Consider the following 27778-nt stretch of genomic DNA (forward strand, 5'->3'; position numbering starts at 1 on the left):
AAACAATTAGTCAGTGAGTGGTTGGTAATGTGATGGGCCTATGTGGTTGATGGGCGTGTGCTGGTTTTGAATAGACATACGAATGGACAATACCTTTTATTTATTTTATGTTTTCAATACATAGCCGTACTGGCTTATTTTTTATTTATTTGTGTTTTCAGTACTTAGCCTGACTGGCTTATTTTTTTATTTATTTTTGATAAGAACAGTGGATACAACCTGTCTAAGCTTATGTGTAAAGGTCTGACTCAATTAAAAAAAACTGTTTGACTGTTTTTCGGTCTATTGATTGATATACTGCCCTCTGGTGGACAGAACATAGAACAACAGAAAAACGACTTTTTTATACCAATATAGATATTACTGGAGGCATTTAATGATCAAAATATTATCAATAAATATTCGAATATATTCGAATATTAATATTAATAAACAAACGAAGTTCGAATATGATTTTTTTGGCAAATGTCAAAGCCCTAGATCCAAGCCACAAATTAAGAGTTTGTATTACTTGACTTTTGCCTCTTAAATGAGTGATTTTTTTGTTTGATAATTATTTTTCTGAATAGTCCAAGATAATTTCATAGCCTGTTGTTTGCCTCCGGTGGAGTGCCTCTTTTGTTTCCTTCGTTTTTATAGATAGTCGCTAGAGTAGTTTGTGTTTATAGCCTTTTTTCTTTTCCTCCTATTGGAGTGATTTTTTGTTACAAGTTTTTATAGCCGTTTGTGCCAGAGTAGTTTAGTTCTTTGTACTTTATCTGCGCCTCGTTTAGAGTGATTTTTGGTTTCATTAGTCCTTTTCTTTGGGGTCGTTTTTGCCTCGAGTTATTGTAGTCTTGTTTCCCGTTTTCATAGCCTATAGATAATATCGTTTCATAGCCTGTTTGTTTGTCACATGATTTAAGAGCTTAAGTGGAGAAATCAAATCTCTAATAAAAACCTGCTTGTATTGCTCTAATTCTGCTCCTGAGTCCTCCTTCCTTGTCCAGGCCTGACATTGGCATTTTGCATGTCAACCAGCATCAATTTTGCTGATGTTGGTGTGTTCTCTGATATTGTTTATATCTTCAGAGAGGATTGTATATTGCACAAAATCTTCATGACATATCTGTTATTCCAAATCTTTTGATTGCATTTTAATGATTCATGTTATGTATATTTGTAGTTGGTTTAATGCATAAGTGCTTTGCGTTGCCCTGTTGTGCCACATAGGCCTACATCACTTTTCCATTGGGTTACAATAAATCATCTGAATACAGTATCTTACATAAGACTGCATTTAAAATCATTTATATATGAATGTGAAGTGGTTTCAGACTTAAGATGGCAACCATTTACAGACATGTCAGCAGATGGCTGCTGGTCCACGAGGTAGAAAAAAAATCAAATGATGTTTTGATGTCACTTAAAGAATAAATATGTAGCTTAAATGGTTGCCATGTTTGTGTTTTTCCTGTCACTTTGGGTAATAAAATGCTCATCTGTGATTAAAACACTCAGGCGACATTGTTTTGTGTTGTTTGAAAGGTGATGTTTCCCCCCCCTTACTTTATCCATTACAACTTGAACGAAAATGCCAATTGGAAGTGTACAGAGGCAACACTTATGATAGGGTTTATGACACTTTATGACACAAGGGGACTGCGGGGAATGGTCATTCTAAAGGTCACATTTTGAAAGTCGGCTTTATATTAGGCGATAATTACTCATAACCCCATTGGAATAGCGCTACAGAGGAAAATATGCAGATTTTTCTTTAACCTCCTATTTTGTTATCGCTTGAGAGAGAGATGCGGCAGGAGAGAAGGATGATGAATGGCAAGGTAGCCTACTAAATTAGCCTACTTAATCTTTGTCAGAGATGTTTTCAAATTATGGGAAATAGTTAGGCTACCACATCACGATGTAAATAACATAACCCACTTTTGGATTGAAGCTCCAATACTTGAAGTGACCTCTCACACCTGGCAACCCGACAGAGCGTCAAATCAGAGTGATGACTGCCCACCTATTTGTCACTACAACTTACGACACGCTGGTCCTGTGGATGTGTAAACTCAAAAGTGATTAAAACACTGGATGACTGGAGAAACATTGGTAGGTAATCAAATTTAGTCACACACACACACACACACACACACAACCAAATCTCATATTAAAATTTTAAAATGTTATAAAATGTTTGTTTACTTTTATTCTGTCCATCTTGAATGGTTGCATTTGTCAATAAATGTTGATGAAAACTATTTCAATGGAAAGCTGGAAATAAGAAAATTATGCAAAATAGAAAAATACATTTTATAGCAATTTTTTCAAGGATATTTTTGCTCCCAATCAATTTGAGTGTTGGTAAAATTAAGATGGTCCCTGGTTGGTGGTTAATCAAGAAAACCTTGCAAAATAATGGTAAAATCCCGATAGCATATAGTGACACCTCCGCCCAGTGGCACTGGTAGCGGCACCCGCAGTTGCACCTCCACCAAACAGTGGCACCCGCAGTGGCACCTCCACCAAACAGTGGCACCCGCAGTGGCACCTCCACCAAACAGTGGCACCTGCAGTGGCACCTCCACTAAACAGTGGCACACGCAGTGGCACCCGCAGTTGCACCTCCACCAAACAGTGGCACCCGCAGTGGCACCTCCACCAAACAGTGGCACACGCAGTGGCACCTCCACTAAACAGTGGCACACGCAGTGGCACCCGCAGTGGCACCTCCACCAAACAGTGGCACACGCAGTGGCACCTCCACCAAACAGTGGCACCCGCAGTGGCACCTCCACCAAACAGTGGCACACGCAGTGGCACCCGCAGTGGCACCTCCACCAAACAGTGGCACCCACAGTGGCACCTCCACCAAACAGTGGCACCCGCAGTGGCACCTCCACCAAACAGTGGCACCCGCCGTGACTGCTAGCGGCACCTAGCTGCGGCATCTGAGGGTGCCACAAGAGATGCCGCAGCTAGGTGCCGCTGCCACAAATTGAGCTTGCTCTTTCTCAGATTCAGACCTATTCAGACCTGTCTCTTGCCAACAACAGCCTGCTGACATGTGCATGCAACTTGACTGTTTTTTTCTATAACATTTTGTTTCACCATGCCCAAAAGACCTTTCACCAGATCTGGAAAAGCCTTAAAAGAAGACACGTTGGCGACACCGCCGTCGTGGAAAGAAAAAATGCAGCCAACAGCACCTGACGTTAGCATCATGGTGGACAACAGTAGCGATGGCGGTGAACGCAAGAATTTGACGGAAACTAATGCTATCCAAGATGACAAAGATGATATTTATATTCCCTGCGACACCCTTGATGCTGACAGGAGAGACGACTGTCGGTAAATTAGCTAATGTTGACCTTGTTATGCCCCTAGAAAATGTGTGCCTTTCTAGAACAACATAGTTCTGTGTCATTTGTTTATTTTCGTAACCATAGCAACAAAGTAGCAGTTAAAGTTCTGTGAGCAGTTACAGTTGTATGAGCAGTTACAGTTGTGTGAGCAGCTACAGTTGTGTCAGCACAGTCATCTGTTCTTCAGTTAGCAGGCTATTTTTCCTCCCTCTTTGCTAAGGCAACGTCTGTGAGTATTATTCATCCAGCAACATAAAGTTATGAAGCAATTTGAGTTTATGTGAATATTGAGACTGCCGCTCATCTGGTACATCGTCCAGCTCAAAGATTAGCATGGTCATCGCCATGGCAAAGGCAAAAGCTGAAGCAGCACAGGCTAGAGCGTCACATTCGAAAAAGGAAATTGGACTTAAAGTGGAGCAGGCACGTATCCAAGCCAGCCTCGATGCATTAAATGAAGAAAAAGAAAAAGATGCTGCTATAGCGGAGGCAAATACTCTCGTGGCCGGTTTACAAGAAATGGGCTTTGAAGTATGCAGCGAGGCTAAAGACCCAGTCCCTCAGTTTATGAAAGACCAGCGCACCGGCGCCTATGTGTCAGCACAAGCCAGCCTACGCAGCAATAGTGCATCCGCCATAATGGAGAGCAAAGTTAACCCTTCAACACCCCACCTACTCAATGTAAATCAGACCCAAGCTGCTGCTTCTGCTACCATTATGCCTCACCACTCTCCTCAGGCTCTTCAGTCAAGTGGAGCACCACTACAACAAAACTTCAAACAACATTCCCCATCTCCTGCACACCTGCCTGTTCATGGGACACCTTATGGAGTTAACCATGACCATTCTACAACCACTCTAGACCTTGTGAAATATCTTGCCCGCAACCACCTGGTGACATCAGGTCTCACTATGTATGATGACCAGCCAATGAACTATTGGGCCTGGAAAACATCATTCAAAAATGCCATTGCTGACTTAGACCTGTCTGCTACAGAAGAACTAGACCTCCTAACCAAGTATCTAGGGAAAGAGTCAGCAGAACAGGTAAGAAGAGTAAAAACTGTAAACATCAGGAATCCGTCTACTGGATTGTGCATGGCATGGGAGCGTCTCGACGAAATATATGGCTCGCCAGAGGCCGTCGAACAAGCTCTGTTCAAGAAGCTGGAAAACTTTCCAAAAATCACAACAAAGGATCCACAGAGACTCCGGGATCTAGCCGACCTGTTGTCAGAGCTACAAGCTGCCAAGGAAGATGGCTACCTCGCAGGCTTGTCATACTTGGATACCTCCAGAGGCATTAAGCCTATCATTGAGAAACTCCCATACAATATGCAAGAAAAGTGGCTATACCATGGGACAAGATACAAACACGAACATTTTGTCAGCTTCCCACCTTTCTCCGTCTTGGTAAACTTCATCAGCACAGAGGCAAAGGCTCACACAGACCCAGGCTTTAGCCTCTTCATGCAAGTTTCAGCAGAGAGAAAGAGCAAATGGGAGAGGCGAGCGCAGCAGATGCTTGCAGCTTCCAACCTCAGATTACACAAAATTGCATCAAACCGACCTGCAGTGATAGAGACATTCCCTTCAGAAGATCGCTCCAAGGATGTCGACAGCCTAGATCTCTTCGTTGATGATCTGCCTATCCAACGTAGCCTTGGATTATTCTGGAACATGCGCACAGACACCTTCACGTTTCAGATTGAAGACGACCAGAAGCCGTTCACCCGCAGAGGGGTACTCTCAACAGTGAATAGCCTCTACGACCCCCTAGGTTTCCTTGCACCCATCACGGTTCATGGAAGACTTATACTCAGGGAACTCACCACGCAAGCAGAGGATTGGGACTCGCCACTCCCCAAAGACATGGAGATCGAGTGGACCAGATGGAAACAGTCACTCCAAGACCTAGAAGGGCTCCAAATACCACGCCCTTATACGTCCCTCTCCACCTCAGGCGCGCTAGGGAGAGAACTCTGTATCTTTGCAGATGCATCAATCAAAGCGATTGCAGCCGTGGCCTACATCAAGGTGACAAGCCACCAAGAACAGACTGAGGTTGGGTTTGTCTTTGGGAAGGCAAAGTTGGCCCCCCAGCCTGGCCTAACTATACCAAGGCTTGAGCTCTGTGCATCTGTACTCGCTGTCGAGATTGCTGAGATGATATCACACAGTAGAAATACACTAGAAATACACATCACACAGTTGAAATATACAGTAGAAGTACACAGCACACTGTAGAAAAACAGTAGAAATACACATCACACAGTAGAAATACACCGTAGAAATGCATATCACACACTAGAAATACACTAGAAATACACATCACACAGTTGAAATATACAGTAGAAGTACACAGCACACTGTAGAAAAACAGTAGAAATACACATCACAATAGAAATACACAGCACACATCAGAAATGCACAGTAGAAATAAACAGCACACATCAGAAATACACAGTTGAAATGAACAGTAGAAAACACAGCACACAGTCGAAATACACAGTAGAAATACAAAGCACACAGTAGAAATACACAGTAGAAATTAATAGCACACAGTGGAAAAACACATTAGAAATACACAGCACACAGTAGAAATATACAGTAGATATACACAGTAGAAATAAACAACACAAAGTAGAAATACACAGTAGAAACACACAGCACACCAAAGAAATGCACAGTAGAAACACACAGTAGAAATACACAGCACACAGTAAAAATACACAGTAGAAATACACAGCACACAGCAGAAATACAGAGCACACAGTAGAAATACACTGTAGAAAAACACAGCACACAGTAGAAATACACAGCAGAAATACACCGTAGAAATACACAGCACACAGCAGAAATACACATTAGAAATACACAACACACAGTAGAAATACAGTTGAAATGAACAGTAGAAACGCACAGCACACAGTTGAAATACACAGCACACAGTAGAAGTACACAGCACACAGCAGAAATATACATCAGAAATACACATTAGAAATACACAGACAAAATACACAACACACAGGAATACACAATTGAAATGAACAGGAGAAACGCACAGCACACAGTCGAAATACACAGTAGAAATACAAAGCACACAATAGAAATGCACAGTAGAAATAAACAGCACACAGTGGAAACACACAGTAGAAATACACAGCACACAGTAGAAATACACAGTGGAAATAAACAACACAAAGTAGAAATACACAGTAGAAACACAGCACACCGTAGAAATACACAGTAGAAACTCACAACACACAGTCGAAATACACAGTAGAAATACACAGCAAACAGTCAAAATACACAGTAGAAACACACAACACACAGTAGAAATACACAGTGGAAATACTAAGCACACAGTAGAAATATACAGCACACGGTCGAAATACACAGTAGAAGTAGAATAGAATAGAATAGACTAGAATGTGTTTATTGTCATTGTAGGCTCAGCTTACAATGAAATCACAGTTGCATCTCAGTCGGTGCATACAATACAGGACATGACAAAAACATACGAAAATGACATAATAAATAATAAAAAAAAATATATATGTATGTAAATCTACGGTTTTAGCGAAAATCTGGAGTTCTAAGTTCTGTTAAGAATAAATATGTGTCTAAATTTTAAAAAATATGTATTGCGTGCGGATGGCCGTTGGAAAGAAGCTGTCTCTGTATCTGTTGGTGCATGTTTTGATTGTCCTTAAACGTCTGCCAGAGGGCAAAAGTTCAAAGAGGTGGTGGCCGGGGTGTGTGGAGTCGCTGGTTATTGTTTTAGTTCTGCTGAGGTAGCGGGACAGAGCAATGTCTTTCAGAGAGAGGAGAGGGCAGCCAGTGATCCGTTCTGCTGTTTTGATGACCCCCTGCAGAGCCTTTTTGTCTGCAGCAGAGCAGCCTTCGTACCACACTATGATGCAGTATGTCAGCAGACTCTCGATGGTCGCCCGGTAGAAAGACCATCAGCTTCCTCTCTGTGTCATTCCTCCTGAGTACTCTGAGGAAGTAGAGTCTCTATTGTGCTCTCTTGATGGTGGCTGAGGTGTTGGCAGACCAGGAGAGGTCCTCGGAGATGAGGACTCTACCCTGTCCACGCTGACCCCACTTATGCAGAGCGGGACCGGGACGACGACGCGTTTCCTCCTGAAGTCTGTGATGATCTCTTTTGTTTTCAGTGAGAGGTTGTTCAATGAACACCACGCTGCCAGGCGCTTTATCTCATCCCTGTATGCTGTTTCGTCTCCTCCTGAGATGAGCCCCACGACTGTTGTGTCATCAGCAAATTTGATGAAGATGTTTGAAGGATGGGCTGGTGTGCAGTTGTGGGTGTACAGGGAGTAGAGCATTGGGCTCGCACGTAGCCTTGAGGCGCGCCAGTGCTTAGGGAGATAGAGGAGGAGATGTGGGGGCCAAGTCGACACACTGAGGTCGATTAGTGAGAAAGTCCTTGACCCAGGCACAGATGGAGGAGGAGAGGCCCAAGTCCAGAAGTTTATGGATTAAGACTTCCGGGATGATCGTGTTAAATGCTGAGCTGAAGTCTATGAAGAGCATCCTCACGTAGCTGTCTGGATGTTCCAGGTGGGTCAGTGCTGTGTGGGTTGCAATGGCGATTGCATCCTCCGCGGACCTGTTTGCCCTGTAAGCAAACTGATGTGGATCTTGTGACGGAGGCAGTCTTGCCTTGATGTGATGCAGGACCGGTTTCTCAAAGCATTTCATGATCACTGGTGTGAGTGCTATTGGCCTGAAGTTACCCAGGTCCTCAGAGACGAGCTTCTTGGGAACAGGGATGATGGTGGCTGATTTTAGGCATGAGGGTACGATGGCTTGTGACAGGGAGATGTTGAAGATCTTGGTGAAGATCCCAGCGAGCTGATCAGCACATGCCTGGAGTACTTTGCTTGGTACTCCATCAGGTCCAGCAGCCTTCCTTGGGTTAACTGACCTCAGCATACGCCTCACTTCCTGTTCCTGCAGTGTGAGTGTGTGGGTGGTAAAGGCTGGAGGGGGGTGACACTGTAGTAGGCTTATTAATTTCAAAGCGAGCGAAGAAACTGTTTAGCTGTTCAGCCAGCGAGGCATCTTCATGTGCAAAGTTGTTGTTGCTGTTGCCTCTGTAGTTGGTGATGTGCTGAATCCCCTGCCATACTCGTCTTGGGTTGCTGTGACTCAAGTGGTCCTCGATCCTCTTCTTGTAGGCTATCTTTGCCTCCCTGATGCCTCTTTTTAGGTCGGCTCTTGCGGTGCTGTACAGTGCCTTGTCGCCTGACCTGAAGGCGGTGTTGCGGTTTTTCAGGAGCATCTGGAACTCCTTTGACATCCAGGGTTTCTGGTTAGGAAAAACCCAAATTTGATTTTCAACTGTGACATTGTCAGCACAGCACTTGATGTAAAAGTGCACAGTCTCTGTGTATTCCTCCAGGTCACCTTGGTCAAATAGATCCCAGACAGTGTGTTCAAAGCAGTCCTGCAGCTGAGACAAAGCGCCCTCTGGCCAAGTTTTGATGATTTTGATACTTGGCTTTGTTGATCTGATGAGGGGGATATAAGCAGGGAGCATCAGCAGGGAAAGGTGGTCTGACTGGCCGAGGTGTGGGAGAGTAATAGCTCTGTGGGCATGCTTTATGTTTGAATAAACATGATCCTGAGTATTATTCCCTCTTGTTGCACAGGTCACATGCTGGTAGAAGTTGGGGAGAACAGTTTTTAAGTTTGCTTGGTTGAAATCGCCAGCTACAATGTGTATGCCGTCAAACACACAGCACACAGTCAAAATACACATCAGAAATACACATGGCAATAGAAATACACACGGCAATAGATACTGGCAATAGAAATACACACGGCAATAGATACTGGCAATAGAAATACACACGGCAATAGATACTGGCAATAGAAATACACACGGCAATAGATACTGGCAATAGAAATACACACGGCAATAGATACTGGCAATAGAAATACACACGGCAATAGATACTGGCAATAGAAATACACACGGCAATAGATACTGGCAATAGAAATACACACGGCAATAGATACTGGCAATAGAAATACACCGCAGAAATACACGACACACGGCAGAAACACACCGCAGAAATACACGACACACGGCAGAAACACACCGCAGAAATACACGACACACGGCAGAAACACACCGCAGAAATACACGACACACGGCAGAAACACACCGCAGAAATACACGACACACGGCAGAAACACACCGCAGAAATACACGTCACACGGCAGAAACACACCGCAGAAATACACGTCACACCGCAGAAACACACCGCAGAAATACACGTCACACCGCAGAAACACACCGCAGAAATACACGTCACACCGCAGAAATACACGTCACACCGCAGAAATACACCGCAGAAATACACGTCACACAGCAGAAATACACCGCAGAAATACACGTCACACAGCAGAAATACACCGCAGAAATACACGTCACACAGCTGAAATACACCGCAGAAATACACGTCACACAGCTGAAATACACCGCAGAAATACACGTCACACAGCTGAAATACACCGCAGAAATACACGTCACACAGCTGAAATACACCGCAGAAATACACGTCACACAGCTGAAATACACGTCACACAGCTGAAATACACCGCAGAAATACACGTCACACAGCTGAAATACACCGTAGAAATACACGTCACACAGCTGAAATACACCGTAGAAGTACACAGCAAACTGTAGAAAAACAGTAGAAATAGACATCACAGTAGAAATACACATCACAATAGAAATACACATCAGAAATACACAGTAGAAAAACAGCACACATCAGAAATACAAGGTAGAAATACACAGCACACAATAGAAATACACGGTTGAAATGAACAGTAGAAAACACAGCACACAGTAGAAATACACAGTAGGAATAAACAGCACACAGTGGAAAAACACAGTAAATATACACAGTAGAAATAAACAACACAAAGTAGAAATACACAGTAGAAACACAGCACACAGTAAAAATACACATTAGAAATACACAGCACACAGTAGAAATACACATCACACAATAGAAATACACAGTAGAAATACACATCAAAGTAGAAATACACATCGCACAGAAAAACACACCACATAGTAGAAATACACAGTAGAGGTACACAGCACATGATAGAAATACACAGTAGAAATAGACAGCACAGTAGAAAAACACAGTACACAACAGAAGTACACAGTAGAAATAGACAGCACAGTAGAAAAACACAGTACACAACAGAAGTACACAGTAGAAATACACATCACAGTAGAAATACATAGTACTATACTCTGTAGAAATACACATCACACAGGAGAAATAAACGGCACACAATAGAAATACACAACACAGCAGCAAAACACAGTACAAATACACACACAGCACATAGTAGAAATACACAGTAGAAGTACACAGCACATAGTAGAAATACACAGAAGTACACAGCACATAGTAGAAATACACAGTAGAAGTACACAGCACATAGTAGAAATACACAGCACATAGTAGAAATACACAGTAGAAGTACACCGTAGAAATAAACAGTAGATATACACCGTAGAAATAAACAACACAAAGTAGAAATACACAGTAGAAACACACGGCACACCGTAGAAACACACAGTAGAAATACACAGCACACAGTAAAAATACACAGTAGAAATACACAGCACACAGTAAAAATACACAGTAGAAATACACAGCACACAGTAGAAATACACAAAAGTAGAAGTACACATTAGAAACACGCAGCACACCGTAGAAATACACATGACACAGTAGAAATACACTAAAGACATACACAGATAGTAGAAATAGACCGTAGAAATACAGAGCACACTGTAGAAATACACAGTAGCAATACACACCACACCGTAGAAATACAGAGCACAAAGTAGAAATACACAGAACACAGTAGAAGTACACAGCAGAACAGCAGAAACACAGTGGAAAGAAACATCACAGTTTAAATATACAGTAGAAATACACAGCACACACTTGAAATACACTGTAGAAATACACAGCACACACTCGAAATACACATCACAGTAGAAATGCACAGCACACACTCGTAATACACTGTAGAAATACACAGCACACACTCGAAATACACATCACAGTAGAAATGCACAGTGGAAATACACATCACAGTAGAAATGCACAGTGGAAATACACATCACAGTAGAAATGCACAGTGGAAATACACAGTAGAAATACACTGTTGAAATACACCTCACACAGTAGAAATACACTATAGAAATACACAGAACACAGTAGAAATAAACATGACAGGTGAAATACTCAGAAGCACACAGTAAAAATACAGTGGAAATACACAACACACTGCAGAAATACACAGTAGACATACAAAGAACACAGTAGAAATACACAGCCCACAGTAGATATACACAGTAGAAATACACAACACACAGTAGAAATACACAACACACACTAGAAATACACAACAACACAGCAAATATACACAGTAGAAATACACAGCAAACAGTAGAAATACACAGCAAACAGTAGAAATACACAGTAGAAAGACAGAGCACAAAGTAGAAAGGCAGAGCACAAAGTAGAAATGCAGAGCACAAAGAAATACACAGAACAGTCAAAATACACAGTAGAAATAAACAGCACACAGTAGAAATACACAGAACAGTCAAAATACACAGTAGAAATAAACAGCACACAGTAGAAAGACACAGTACACAGCAAAATCGTGAGTGTTTATTCAACTCACACAGTGTTAAATTAAACATTTTGAAATAAAGGAATAGCTGAATGTGGCTATCCTCGAACCCATCATAGATGATCGTTCAGAATCATGAGGAGTCAGTAGTTCAGGTTTAATTAAAGTTCTTTAGTGATGCTTGTGATTGAAAGCATAATAGGTGTGTGGTTTCTACAAAGGATATAAACAAATAATGATTACCAAATTCAGGCTGGAAACTTCGACAGAAACTTCATAATTGTAAAAATATATTTCTCACTATAAACAAAGTGCTCATTAGAAAACCACCGTGAATGCATCACAAGTGACAGTCAAACATAAATCATCAAACCCGTAGAGCAACCAGTGAACCAACATCCCAACATATGTGATCAAACAAACCCAACACCAGCTCCCATAATGTGTATAAACCTATAGCAAATATCACATCAAGAACACCAATTCAAGACATTACTCACATAGTTAAGTATGCACACCGTGCTGAGGGACAAAAGGACTGGCTGTGTGGGAAAGGATTGACTATATAGGGGATGACAGGTGTGCTAATTAGGTGCACTGCAGGTTTCACTGGCCCATCCCCCGGAATGTACCATTGCTGTGGGGGAGTGTGATTATCTTTTGTACACACTTTTTCCGAGTTTATATAATTCTCACGGATTCTGAGTCAAAATTACACTATGAACAGTGTTAATATTTTAACTCTTTATTAGTGTTAAATATTTGACACCCTTGGTGTTGTTTTATGACATCACAAAAGCGCACTTTCAACTAGAAATTGTGTTATTCCCTTTCACTGTGTGTGTTAACTTTTAACACAGTGTTATTTAATGGCACATTAAAGTGTATTTTTATCCCCTAAAATCGTGTTATTTCCTTTCACTAGTGTGTTAATTAACATCCATTGTTTTGTTTTACGATACATTAAAAGTGTAATTGTGTGTTTACTAGCCTAACATACACGTCACCAAATCTGAAAATTCTTGTAGTCACCTGCAAGGCTACAGAAAGTTAACATACAAAACACACACTCTTTACTGTTACATCATTAGTTCAAATGTGTTGACTAGCAACAGTGATCAAGTAATAAAATCATTCAAACAAACATTTTATCTTTTTTTTAATTCAAAAAATAACTTACTTCCCAGCACCATAGGAATTAGCACAATAATAAGATCAGGCACAACTTAAACATTTACAAAGAAAATAATGGCACAATATATTGGCTCTCGGCTCCACCATAAGCACTCTGTAAGTCGAAGGGCTTATAAATCACAAGACTGTCTGCTTTAACAACATCTTTGTCATTACTTTCAAATACTTTGTAAGCATGAAAATGTTCATTGAAATGGTCAACCACAAGCTTGTTCACAAGGAAGCAGATAACAGTGTCAACAATATTTTTTCTATTCTGCAAAACACAGGCATTTCATGTTCAATCTCACTGCAAATTATTAATCCTGCCCTGTACTCTGTCCCACTGATTGTAACCCAGTTAGTTGCATGGATGTCTTGCAATACAGACTCAACATGCAAAGCTCGAGCCAACACATCACTATAGTCCTCATTGTCCACATTAATAGATTTCATAGGTCCATACTTAATACATTTTGAATGTGATGTCTCCCAATGACATGCAATAGACATTTCTTGTTTTGTGATGTTTTTTAAGTTTTTAAGAGTGTTTTTGAAAATCCTGTTTTGCCTCAAATCTCATTCTCCACATACACTGAACAAAAATATAAATGCAACACTTTTGTTTTTGCTCCCATTTTTCATGAGCTGAACTCAAAGATCTAAAACCCTTCTATAAACAAAAGACCCATTTCTCTCAAATATTTTTCACAAATCTGTCTAAATCTGTGTTAGTGAGCACTTCTCCTTTGCCGAGATAATCCATCCCACCTAACAGGTGTGGCATATCAAGATGCTGATTAGACAGCATGAATATTGCACAGGTGTGCCTTAGGCTGGCCACAATAAAAGGCCACTCTAGAATGTGCAGTTTTGCTTTTTCTGGGGGGTCAGAAAACCAGTCAGTATCTGGTGTGACCACCATTTGCCTCACATCTCCTTCGCATAGAGTTGATCAGGTTGTTGATTGTGGCCTGTGGAATGTTGGTCCACTCTTCTTCAATGGCTGTGCGAAGTTGCTGGATATTGGCAGGAACTGGAACACGCTGTCGTTTACGTATCATATATGTGTCGTATCCAGAGACAATAAAAGGCCACTCTAAAATGTTCAGTTTTATCACACAGCACAATGCCACAGATGTCGCAAGTTTTGAGGGAGCGTGCAATTGGCATGCTGACTGCAGGAATGTCCACCAGAGCTGTTGCCCGTGAATTGAATGTTCATTTCTCTACCATAAGCCGTCTCCAATAAAGCAAAACTGCACATTTCAGAGTGGCCTTTTATTGTGGCCAGCCTAAGGCACACCTGTGCCTAACCCTAACCCAACAATCAACAACCTGATCAACTCTATGCAAAGGAGATGTGAGGCAAATGGTGGTCACACCGGATACTGACTGGTTTTCTGACCCCCCCAGACCCCCCCAATAAAGCAAAACTGCACATTTCAGAGTGGCCTTTTATTGTGGCCAGCCTAAGGCACATCTGTGCAATATTCATGCTGTCTAATCAGCATCTTGATATGCCACACCTGTTAGGTGGGATGGATTATCTCGGCAAAGGAGAAGTGCTCACTAACACAGATTTAGACAGATTTGTGAACAATATTTGAGAGAAATGGATCTTTTGTGTATATAAAAAAAGTTTTAGATCTTTGAGTTCAGCTCATGCAAAATGGGAGCAAAAACAAAAGTGTTGCGTTTAGTGTATGTATTTGTTCAGTGTATGTATTAGTGGTCCAATTTTTCGGATACAAGATGGATAGTGTATCATAAAGTGATGTTTTAGGATCAGGTTTCTATCGGGATACAGCTCTTTGAACAACTCATGATGTTCCATTATCAAATGCTTAAGAAGTACAGTCATGCCAAGTGTAACAGATGGAGAAAATATAATGTTAATTATCTGCAGTAAAAGCAGCAGCAAAAACCAGTTTTGGTTTCCTTCTGGCACAATGTCACCAAAAAGCAGAAGAATGTTTCTTACAAGACAAAGAGTCTAAATGGAATTGGGCCCTATATTATTGCCACTACTGTCCAAGTTAATCCTTGTAGGTCGATTTTTGCGCTCCACATACCCATGGTCAAAGGCATAAATTCTAGACAACAGATCAGGTTTCGATAAAACAAAGAGATATTCCAACAGTAACTTCAGCTCATACTGAGCCATCCCTTCAAGAATGTCATGCATAATGTCCAAAGATAAATTATCGAGTTATTGTCGAGTTCTTTTTTAAACCAAACACAGATAACTTCTGTGGGTCTGACAGCAACTCATTGCAGTGCATTTCAAAAAGTTCCTTTCCACGCAAGATTATCTTGGGGTCATCCTCATTGTAAACATTCTGGGCATCATCTTTTTCTATCAAACATAAACGACAAAAATAACGTCCACTTAAAGATTCTGTAAATCCCAGAATTGCGTGCATCCTAGAACTGGATTTGTAAAGAATTCTGGTGTTTAGAGAACAATGGATGTGTCTTAGAATAACTTCCATCACAAAAGTCTTCGTATCTGTCAGGTCTTGATATACAAGTTTCCCAAAGCAGTTTACAAATATCAGCATTTCAGCACATTAATTTTATCGTTTCTAAAATTGGTATGTAAACAAATGTATTGTTCACTGGGACTTGATCATAAGTACCTGTTTGTTTATTTTGCCTTGTATCAAATCGAATTCCTAGAATTTTTTCTACTGGCTCCACAACACCCCATTTCTTGTTGAAATAATTCAATCTTTTACTTTCAGTATTGAAGTTAACAAATGGGTTTTCAAAAGAAACATTTAGGTACTTTAGTTGAAGACTTTAGCACGAAACTCACGAACTCTGGGAGACTCATTTGTTGTTATTACATCAATATTGAAAACTGTTGTTTGCACGAAGGTGAAGAGCTGGCCCAGGTACTCATCCGTACGACAGGTTGAACACGTAGTGGGATTTAAACAGTTTGTCAAATGCACCCAACGAGCTAGTGGCTTGGCAGGGGTTGAGCTGTTTGTCCACAACAATGTAGAAAGTGTCAATCCTGTTCCTGGTTCGACCAACAGCAAGGATGTATGGTTGTCTACCATCTCTTCTCCGAAGGTGTTCATCCAAGCTGCAGCATGACTAAAAACAGAACGGTAACATCAACACCTTACACTATCAAGTTGCTCACTTGGGTCTGTACACCAGAAAAGTTGAGTTGTTAAACAAGCCATGACAAACTGTGTCTGTCTGTCTGTCTGTCTGTCTGTCTGTGTGTGTGTGTGTGTGTGTGTGTGTGTGTGTGTGTGTGTGTGTGTGTGTGTGTCCCAAAGAAGTCCTTGCTGTTGAGGAATTGTAGCCAACGTGAAGACGTTCAGTTTAGTCCTTTTGTTTGACTATGCCTTTCCAAGTCATTTCAAATTGAGTTAATACATATAAAATACTGGCTAATTGGATAAAAAAAAAAGACATGCATACCTTGTGAAAGTGCAACATTTTGTCCACTGCATCACTGGGGCGTATCTTGGTCTTCTTCTGTCCAGCTGTGGGTGGCAGGAGATGGAGAAGGAGCAGCAGAGAAGCCATGTCACTGTACCAGGCTATCAGGAGGATAATGAGGTGAAACAAGCCATTAGTATCAAGTTGGAATGCACAAAGAAACCAGCACTTGCTGTTAGGAATAAAAATCCATCATGGCGATTAGCTTACTGGTGTCATCGTTCTCTGTCAGTTTCTCAGCAGTTTTTAGAAGTCGGCACACCTCAATTGACTGAGTCAGGTGTCTGGCCTCATTGATAACCTTGGGCCTGAAAGTTGTGTCCCACTTCTCAAGCATCTTGGAGGCTGTTTCAGCTCCAAACAGCAGAAGGAAGTCTTGATTCCGCTGTTGATCACATAAGCATATAACAGGGTTTCTGCAGGTTTGAACTAGTCAAATTTAAGACTTTTTAAGACCTTTTTGAACTAAATTTAAGACCTACACAAAGTACGAAACAGTAAGGAAAAATAAAGTCCCAGAATTACTTTCAAAAATAACTAAATTTATTGCCATTCACAGAGCAACTCAAACAAGGAAGAATGGAGTGAGTGTGTGTCAAGGTTATTATAGTTTTTAAATTTCATTAGTTTTTATTTTAATTTGGTTTTTCAGTTTGCTTTTTATTTCAGTTGAGTTTTAATTAATTTAATAAGTGATTAATAGTTTTAGTTTAGTTTTTATCTAGAAATTTAACCTAATTTAGTTAACTAATAACCCACTTTTTAAAAAAACTGCACACGCACACGCACAAGCACACACACACACTGTTCAAAATCCAAAGCACCTCCGCTTTCAACGTCGGAGTTGAAACGAAGATGGTTTGAATGTTGCTCGACTGCGAGATGGCGCAGAGTTCGGGTCGAGCAGAACTGGACAAACTTGGACCGGGAACTGGTGACAAAGGCTAACAAAAGCGTGTGATAGCGTGACTTCGCTGGAGACTTTTAGAAGCTAACTGGTGCTTATCCGATTTTGTGTGGGACACCAGCGCACCCAATGTGCCCAATTGCAGAGCGTACACTGCGCTTCAGATTCATTATTATGCGGCTTTTAACCAACTGAATTCTGGTTGTTCAAGCCAACACACTAAATTTACACTTTCCCATAGTGTAGCAGATTTCGCAGTCGAAGTCTTTCCGGAACTGGCAAAGTGTACGGCGATAAATTCCGACCGGGCTGTTGGCAAAATGCCACTTAGGTTCCTGGATACTTCAGAAAGAAGTACAACACACGGAGCTAACTGTGAATCTCACAACACGTTTCCCAAAAACAAAAAACAAAAAACAAAAAAGGCGATGACGGAAGCGGTAAATGAACGTTCATATTTAAGATCTAACTAAATGTAATTTAAGACCTATATGCAAAATATCGATGTATTTAAGACTTTTTAAGGCCTTAATTTTAGATACATGACTTTAAGACTTTTTATGGATGCGTGGACACCCTGATATAAATACACAAAATTCAAAAAAGGTCAGAGTATTGTACTTGCATTCAAGCAACAAAACAATGAAGTGTAAATAAATAAAATGGACAACTCACCAGCCCTTTGACATCTAAAAACCGTGGAAATGTTTTGAAGACATCTGTGGTTCTCTGTGGGTCATGCACTAGGTCTTGGCGATTTAAAAAAAAATTTTTTTAAAAATATTTTATTTTATTTATTAACACAGATACATACACATACGTCCTTATACCCACACAAACATATTCCAAATAAGAATAGTACTATAAATAATGGAAAAAACAAAAAACAAAACAATCAAAAACAAAAACAAACAGAAATCAAAAACACAAGTAGACAAACAAATAGCACGCTTCCAGTCCCTTTCAAAACCCCCCACCCCCCCACCCCTTAAATGGTCTCAGGCACTATAACTACAAACTTCATAAGCAACCTCAAAAGAAATATCGAGAGGACAAAAACATGTACATCACAACGACATCAAATAATTTTCCATTGGAGCCCAAATTTCAACATAACCCACGTCATTATTTTCCAGACTAAAGGCTACTTTCTCTAAATTCACTGCCTCCATCGCCTCGGTGACCCACCCCCTCTCCGATGGGGTTTTGGAACAGATCCAGTTGTTGATGATCACCTTTTTTGTGATCATGCATAAAGAGAGGAACACTTTCTTGTCCTTTGGTGGAACTTTATTAAAATTATGTAGATCTCCTAATATACATGACTCTGGCGTTAGTGGAATAGTTATATTAATATGGTTCATAGCGTGTTTTGTTATACCAAACCAAATTTCTTTTATTTTAGGGCAATCCCAGAGTAAATGAAACAAAATTAATCTAGTATAATCTGTTGAGTATTTTGAATTTGTGTTTTTTATACATCGAAAAGGTTGCCTTGCATTTTTCCATATACCATTCTAGGACAGCTCTTCCTCTCGTTTATGCAGATCTCTGGCCCATTTTTTTGCACAGACATCAAATTGATCGCCAATGCTATCATTCAGAGTTGAATACCATAATTTAACTGCATTTTTATTTGGCAGGTTATGACTGTAAAGAACATTTTCAAATGTGTGTACACAAATTTTCAGCTTATCTATTGACACACATTTTTCAGTAGAGTGCCGTAAGGTAATATAGTTCAAGTACTCACACTTTGGAATATTATAATCAGTGATTAACTCAAAGTTTTTAAAACAATTGCAATTATTATTAGAGAATGTGTGACAAAGCCTAGTCACTCCATTGTCCTTCCACTTTTTCCAATTAATAACCTTTTTGTTTACTGTTATATCTGGGTTCTGCCATATTGGCTGATTTATTGAAGTATCTGTGTCAATTCTTAAGACCTTTGCACATGACTTTAAAATGTTGAATGACACTTCAATGGGAGTTCCAATCAATACCTTAGGAAATGTTTTCATATAGTATAGACATCCTGAGTCAATATTTAAGCTTTGTAATATATTCGCCTCAGTGGTTTTCCAGTCTTTAATCACACCGCGATCAAAAAACATATTAACTTGCTGACAACCAAATGATAAATAATAATGAAAAAAGTTAGGGAGCTGCAGACCACCTTTTTTGTATGGATTAGACAACCTCAAGTATGAGCATCGTGCCTTTTTACCGTGCCAAATAAATGCTGAGATTGCTTTATGTAAGTCATCAAACCAGGCTTTTGTATGATAGTGGGCAGCATTCTCAAGATGTAGTTGACAGTAGGGAGGATATTCATTTTTACAATATTTACTCGACCCCACAGAGATATGGGAAGGCTTGACCAACGATCAATATTTGCTCTTATTTTATTATAGGTTTGAGTGAGATTAATATCTCTTGTTTGATAGATACTTGATGTAATTTTTAGCCCCAGATATGTTAATTCTGTTTGTTTCCTTTTTCAGCATCAATAGTACACAGTGCAGCTGACAGAGGGAGCTTTTTTGAATGTTGTATGATATTAAATAATTTCCTTGTATTATCAGATGAGTATCGTTTCTTTATGAAACCAGTTTGGTCACTATGTATCAGCTTTCCAATTACCTTAAATAATCTTGCTGCAAGAACTTTAGCCAGGATTTTATTATCCAGGTTGGCTAGAGATATTGGACGATAGTTCTTGCACAAGAGGGGATCTTTACCTTTTTTATGGATTAATGTAATATGGTCTTGGCGATATTGAAAGGTCATCTTCATCTTCTGAAACACACTTGCTTCATCATGAGAGTGAATGAGAAATGATATGGCTTCCCTGCAGGCATCTCCATCAAGCTGCTCAGGCAAAGTGGCTGCCAATCTTCGGCGCTTTGGTCCTTGTGCTTGAGCCACTGTAGCTGTCTTGGCTGGTCTTTTTACTGTATTCCTGGACATGGTCTTAAGGTGCCATGCTAAATATCCAGTGCCTTTTTCCGCATCATAGAAGTGCTCCTGTTAAGATATTTATAAAACATCATTACAAAAGTCTTATCATTGATTTTACAAAAAAATGTCATAACAGTATTAATAAAAGGATAATCACTTTAAAGTAGGTTTGCCATTTTCTAATTCATGTGTAGTATCCTATTGCCCGAATTCATTCCGATTGCAAGACGAGGCATTTTCACTCATTTGATGCAATTTTGCATCCTAATGACAATCTTTATGGCAGAGTTGAACTTTTTGTAGCATACTCAAGTTTAAAATATTTTGTTAGACTTAGGTGGCGTCAATTATTTTTTACAAATACGAGAATGTAGAAATGTCAACACTATTTTGATTAGTATCTGTGATGCATCAATCATTTTAACTAAAATCCCCAAAACTGTAAAACTGGTGTGTTTTCTGGAAGTAATCATTTTTTAAACTTACATAGCTCATAGGAGAAAAAGGATCCTTCAGTGAAGGAAAGAGTGTTATAATTCCCAGGGCATACTTCTCATGTTTACGGGAAGGCATCCTCCTTTAGAAACAACATTCCAAATCAGTTTATACTGCGTCAAACCCCAATAGATGTTATCTGATGATACTGCTTGTAGGAACACATGTCTATCGCCTCTGTATGATGTTGAGGCCCTGTTTTTGTTTTTAACTCTCTTCATCTGTAAGAAGACTATTCACAGGAAAGAGGCGACGGCCAGTCTGACCCCCTTCTCACCTGACACTGACAGAGGACATTGTTTTCCCTGACTATGAAGCCTTCAGATAGAGACCCTTTTTAATTAATTTACAACTTAAAACCCATTTGTCCCTTCTTCCCCCTCAAAACAGATGAACTACTCTCTATCTATCTATATACACACACACACACACACACACACACACACACACACACACATAACGAAGTACAGAGCTATTAGCCAAACCCAATCATTCTAAATGTCACAAATACTCTGATGAGAAACTCATTTAGTTTGACACTTTATGATGGTCAACAATGTAAATTACATCTGCTGCCCTTGACTACCTCTTGTGCAGCCTCTGACTCAGAAACCTCTTTGGTAGGCCTGGGTATGACTTCAGAGCTGGACGTACGTCTGCCTATGGGAATCCCATATTCTATTCGACTGGAGTGGTTATTGTCACTTGAAGAAAGTGATGTCTTCGTATCCGTGAGGGAGGATGGTGTTGAATGATCTAAAGGAGAGAAGTCTAAAAGAAATAAAACGTAACTGTGACATGCCTGAAATGTAGCATTTGGTGGTTCCCCAGACACTGGTTAAAAATCACACCTGATCCCACATTTTCAAACTGTTTTTGCAATAAGACACAGATCTTTCTTTTAAATATATTTTTCTATAATCTACTTTGTTATAGTAGTCAAGGCAGAGACATGAGATCTCAACTGATATTTGTGAAGCAGAAAAACCCTGAACATTGATTACAACTGATTTTATAATGAGACATACCTTCCTCTGAAATGCCGTCTTGTGTTGTTGGACTTGGACCAGGATCGATCTGTATCTCAAGAATGATGTCTTCCTCCACTGTCTGAGCTGGGTAGTTAATAGATTTCATGTGATCAGAATCAGGTTACAAAAAATAACTACACACTTTTTTAAATACAAGATGAAGCAAAGAATACAGCTAGATTATAAAGGATTACACTTAATTTTAAACACAGCCATTGTCAAGAAATTAAATAGTATAATCATAGACGTATGCCAGCAGTTTTTTTCATACCCCATTGATTTGGCCAATTTTAAATGATGATTATGTTGTAATGAATATCAAAGTAAGTTACTACTCACTTTTCACTGATGGTGACTTAACCAATATCTGATTTTTTAACGATTTATGGATAACAGAGAAATGTACCTACCTGCATCAGGAATTCTGTCACGTACTGTCAGGCATAAATCCGGACTGGCCTCTATCAGTTCAGAAAAGATGTCTTCCTCAACTACTTTGTTGGTTTCATCAAAAGCATCAAGTTCAGTAGCATCAGGAAGCCCAAACTTGTATTTGACTGTAGGAAGATAATCATGAAAACAGATTAAAAAATACATGATGCTGATCTTAAGGTGCAGTAAGTGATTTGCATTTGTGAATATAAGTGTTGAATAGCTCTACTTTCCGACAGCCGTCAGTGCTTTAGGGTGTTTGTCAGTAACATGGATCTCCCAGTATCTCTGCTCTGCAGTAAACAGAAAATAAATTCCTACTAGTTCTCTCCGGATTGGCTGGAAAGAGGGTGTAGGATACCAAAACACTCTGAGCTAGTGATGGCTGTCACAATGTAGACCACAATGCTAACACTTTTTGGGGGGATAGATGCAATTACTTACACCACCTTTAAACTGCACTTTAAGGATGACTGATCAAACTTCTCTTTAAACATCTCTGAAACTACATAATGCTTTCACTTGTGCAGTAACCGCAGCGTCAGAATGTTGCATTTTGGTCATTACCAACACCAGTGTGTACAATACAAAAAGATTTTTTTTTTGCAAATTGATACCCAAATTGAAAACCAAAAGTGCCATCCTAAATACATAAATCCTTGTCTTTATTTGTTGTGAGGGCAACTATGAGATGGCTACTCACCTTGAGTGATGAAATCCAAAAAGGTGAACCCTGACAGTAATCGGATGTACTTCTTGGTATTCTGGTACTTCACCTTGAGCAACATTGCCACATCTTTAGACTGCACCTTGTAGAATAAGTGGAGAAATGTGGCTGTTAAACTTCATCAGGTGCAAGGAATTACTTTTTGAGACTAAGTAGGAACCAGTGTGGTCCCTGTAGGAAAGTGATGCAACGAACAGCCCTCAAGCAGAAAAAACTGAGTCTCTTCTATGAATTGTAACGTTTTTTAACGTCCAGAAGGGAGCAGGCGGCGAGATGTCCGCCGCATAATTTCTGCATCCTGCTAGTGATGTTACGTTCACGAACAATCCGATTCTTTTGAACAGCTCTTTGGTATGAACGAGGGGAACCGATTTATCTGAGAGCCAATTATTTAACCTCTTATCTTGAATAGCCACTTGAATAGCCATTCGTGGCTATTCATCATCTTTGCATTGACTATGTAAAAAATAAATAAATTAAAGGGCTCTTGGAAAGGAACGGAGCCATAAGATCTCCCTTCAAAGAGCCGTAAATCCCATCACTTCTGCCTGTTGCATGCGCCTTGCCTTGCCTGGTTCAAATGTATATTTTTAGTGAGTGTGAACACGTATATCACGGAAAATGTGTAGTTGTGTGTTTGTGTGAATGAGTATAAACAGGTGATGTCCGTGCCTGATTAAACAGAAATTGTCTGAAAAGGGCTACAATTTCACTACGATGACGACGCCACCACCCCTCCCCCACATTGATGCGCAGATTTAAATTTGACAAAACACTCACCATCATTTGACTTAAAAAAACGCTAATTCATCCACCACTGGTTACCTTAGTACATTTAAACACATTTATTTTAGCTTAACACTTGATATTTGGCCGGATAAATAAGTTGCCGCTCAATAACTTTGTTTTAAGCAACCACTTGTTGCCAGCAAACGTGAACGTATTGAACAGCTTGTCTCAACCAGGTCAATGACAATTCAGTCGCTTCACACCACATGATATGTTAACACGACTTCATACAGCGATTACCATCCCGTAGAAGTAAATATATTAGGTTCTTACCTTATTTAAGCCGTATAATCCACACAGGTTCTTTGCCTTCTCCTCCTATTACCAACCGACGTGAGTGAAAAAGGCATCCAAACCGGATGTTGTGATCAACTCCGCCAGGAGTGAATGTAACTCAGTCACAGGTGTTAATATTCAACTCGCTTGATTGACAACGCTGGCAGAGCTATTTGATCACTACAAGTGTTGAAACCAGTAGGCGATTTGAGGGGGGGATGCCGTCCCCCTTGCAGAGGTGTATAAAGTACTTGAAAAAAATAACTAAATAAAATTACAAGTACCATAACTGAAAATGACTTTGGTAAAAGTTAAAGTCACCCATAAGAAAATTACTTGAGTAAAAGTCTTAAAGTACCTCACATTAAATGTACTTAAGTATCAAAAGTATCTTGTGAAAAAATATACTCAAGTATCAAAAGTACAAGTAAAGTACAAAGTATTTTTATAGTATGCATAAAAAGAAGCAAAACAACCAAAAATGGTTCTCCCCTTGTTCTCTTTATTTCACTTTCAGGTGAATGAAATAGATGTGGTATGATAAAACAAAAACAAAAAAACACCTGAGCAAACATGTAGAGTGAGTGAATCAAGTGTCTCGTGTCTGCCTGAGAACATAACTATAAATAAAGTGTCTGTCTGCCTAAGAACACAAAAAAGTGCCTCCTATCTGCCTCAGAGAACACAACTAAATAAGGTGCCTTGTGTCTGGTTAAGAATACAACTTAAAAAATACAACTTAAAAAATACATTCTCACTACACACAGCACCATCACTGCAGACTGGTTGCACATCACTTTTCTGAACAATGTCTTGCGCAAACTGTATTGCAAAATTTAACTTAATGACCACTTTTCCACTTTTAAACTATGTTGGGGGAATCCTCATAGGCTGAGGCATACTCACACCACACACAAAAACTTTCTGGTTCTGGTTCAAGTGGTGATAGAGAAGTTGAACTTGCGGTTGATCCTCAGCAGAAGTTGATTTTCAAAAGTGTTCGCAGCTAGCCGTGCTCTTTTTGGGCTGAAGATGAGACCTGCTATGCTGAACAGTCTTTCACAGGCTGCAGAAGCAGGCAGAGGTGTGTTGAATTTGACAGACAACTTGAGAACCACAGGAAACGTCTTCAGTATCTTGATGTTGTCTGTTGAGTAGGTCAGGTACGAATCAAGCTGCTTGGTGGCGCTTGGTGTTTCGTGGGATCTTTTCAGGGCATGGAAGAAATCTCCTTCATCAGATGAGCCGGATCCGACATCTGCTGAAGTGGAAGGATCCTCCAACTGCTCCCTGAATGTAGTCCAACCCTGAAACACAGGGAGGGTGAAACTAGCATTAGTACAGCCAGGGTATGTGCACATTTTTATAGGACAAATTTAATTACATTTATGACATTTATGGCTCGCAACGCGAGGCAGTGTGAGCTTGCAGATTGGCTACTTTCACAATTTCTGTATCTGCCAAATTCAGGGAATAAACAAGGAGAGAAACACAAATTTAATGTCTTGACTCTGACAATTCCAGACATCTTGAGATATTTTCAGGCCCTGAACTTCAAAAACTAAATTTACAGTACCCTGATTACAGCTGAAATACTATCAACCTAATTCGAAATTAGACTGATGTATGAAATGAATAATAAAATAAGAAATGTAGTAAGTGTACATTAAATTTGTAATTTAATGTATATTTGCTACATTTCCTTTATTTTAAAGATCTTCATGTTGTCTTACTGATTCTCAGTGTAGCATCATCTTTGATCCAGACCGTTCTGAACTTTGGGGTGAGAATCGCTGCAGCAATCAATTCAGCGTCTCTTAACATCTCGCCAAAACGGTTCTGGATGCCCACTTGAATGGCTTCAACCAACGGCTTGCAGTGCTTCAGTGCAATCTTTATTTTTTCCAGTTTGCTGCTCAGCAGGGAAATCGCCGGAAGAAGCCATCCCATCTGGACTTCCACTTCTCCTTGGAGGGCTCATGGCAGTGTAGTACTCTTTGAGGAAAGTGAGCTCAACTGGATGGAACCTGTTAGGGAGAAAACAAACCACTGTTTTACAATTATGCATGAATATTGTACCCAAAAATCAGTAACCTAGAAAACATACAAAGCAAGGTTTTACAGTACATTTTGTATGAACCAGTTCTGAGGTTGTCTACGGCTCCTTATAATGGTTTAGTTTACTTGAGCGATTGAATATTTTTATCACCACTAGAGTGCAGTAGCAGGTAGGTTGGTGAAAGCTGGATAGTGTATGTTCAACATATTACTGCATTCTAGCGGTGGTAAAAATATTTAATAGCTCCGGTAAACTAAACCACTAGAAAGGCGAACATAGTATGAAATGATGACTTTAATGGAGCATAGCACTTTCACCTCAGGGATCATTTCTAAAGGGGTCAAGTGTTTTTTAAACGAGTCTCATTTAAATATAATACAAGTCAGGGACATTCACAGAAGCCATGGCAGGCAAAAATAAATAAAAAAATAAAAAAATACATAATTCCAATTTACATTGGAACCTTCAATTCTGCACAGATCTCTCTCAAAGCTGGCTCTCCCTTCTCTCTCAGAATCTTGAGTAGCCTTTCCAAAGCCATAAACAGCGAGTTCCACCTGGTGGCATTTGGTTGTAGCAGCTGGAGGGAGCAGGCATCTTCCACGGCTTCAGCTGCTTGGCAGGATCTTCCACACTTATTCCACAGCCCATGACACTTGCTGAATGTTGAGCGTTGCAGTTTTTTGTATCCATCATTGGCTGTTGCTTTTTAAGCATCAACTGTAGACACTAAGTTGAGGAGATGACAAGCACATCGTTGATGTTTTGGAAGCTCGAACTCAAAGCCATCATTCTCATCTAGGATCGAAGTCACGTCAACAAATTCCACTACCTCCTGCATCTCATTCCCTTCCTCAATCTCTGTCTCTGCCTCTTCTGCTTCATTGTTGTTCTTGTCCCCACTAAAACTTGGAAAGCCTTTAGAAAGTTGGAGCCATTGTCAGTTGTTGTCCTCACAACTTTGTTCCTGATGCCATATTCAGAATGGATGTCATTGAGTGTGGCGGCCAAAACATCAAAGGTGTGGGAACCTCTTAGTTGTTTGCAAGCTAGGGCTGCTGATTGTCTAGTTAGGTCTGTAGGGTTGACCCAGTGGGCAGTCACACCAAGGAAGCTCCTTCTCCTAACTGACCAGCGGTCTGTAGTGGTGGCCTTGATCGCAGGGTGACCCGTGTGATGACTTTGACAGTAGGAAGGAGATCTGCGAGAAGCTCTCTGAAGGCTTCATTTTCAACAGTTGACAATGGCTGGAGCCCACTGACAACATACTTAATAATGGCCCTGTCAACTGCACTCTGAGACATGGATCGGGTATCCAGCAAGGTGGTCTGTTTGAGGGTGGAGGTCCCAGCTTCCGAAGCCCTCTTTCTTTTCTGTGAAGTCAGCTGCTCATAT

The 27778-nt window shown here is 40.2% G+C and overlaps 1 pseudogene; it reads right to left on the reverse strand.

The window, feature by feature from the left end:
* Positions 1-16030: 16030 nt before the first annotated feature.
* Positions 16031-21147, reverse strand: LOC140997764 (uncharacterized; annotated as a pseudogene).
* Between the last annotated feature and the right edge of the window lie 6631 nt (positions 21148-27778).

The sequence above is a fragment of the Pagrus major genome, chromosome 6 (assembly GCF_040436345.1).
Source record: "Pagrus major chromosome 6, Pma_NU_1.0".
NCBI classification, from domain to species: Eukaryota; Metazoa; Chordata; class Actinopteri; order Spariformes; family Sparidae; genus Pagrus; species Pagrus major.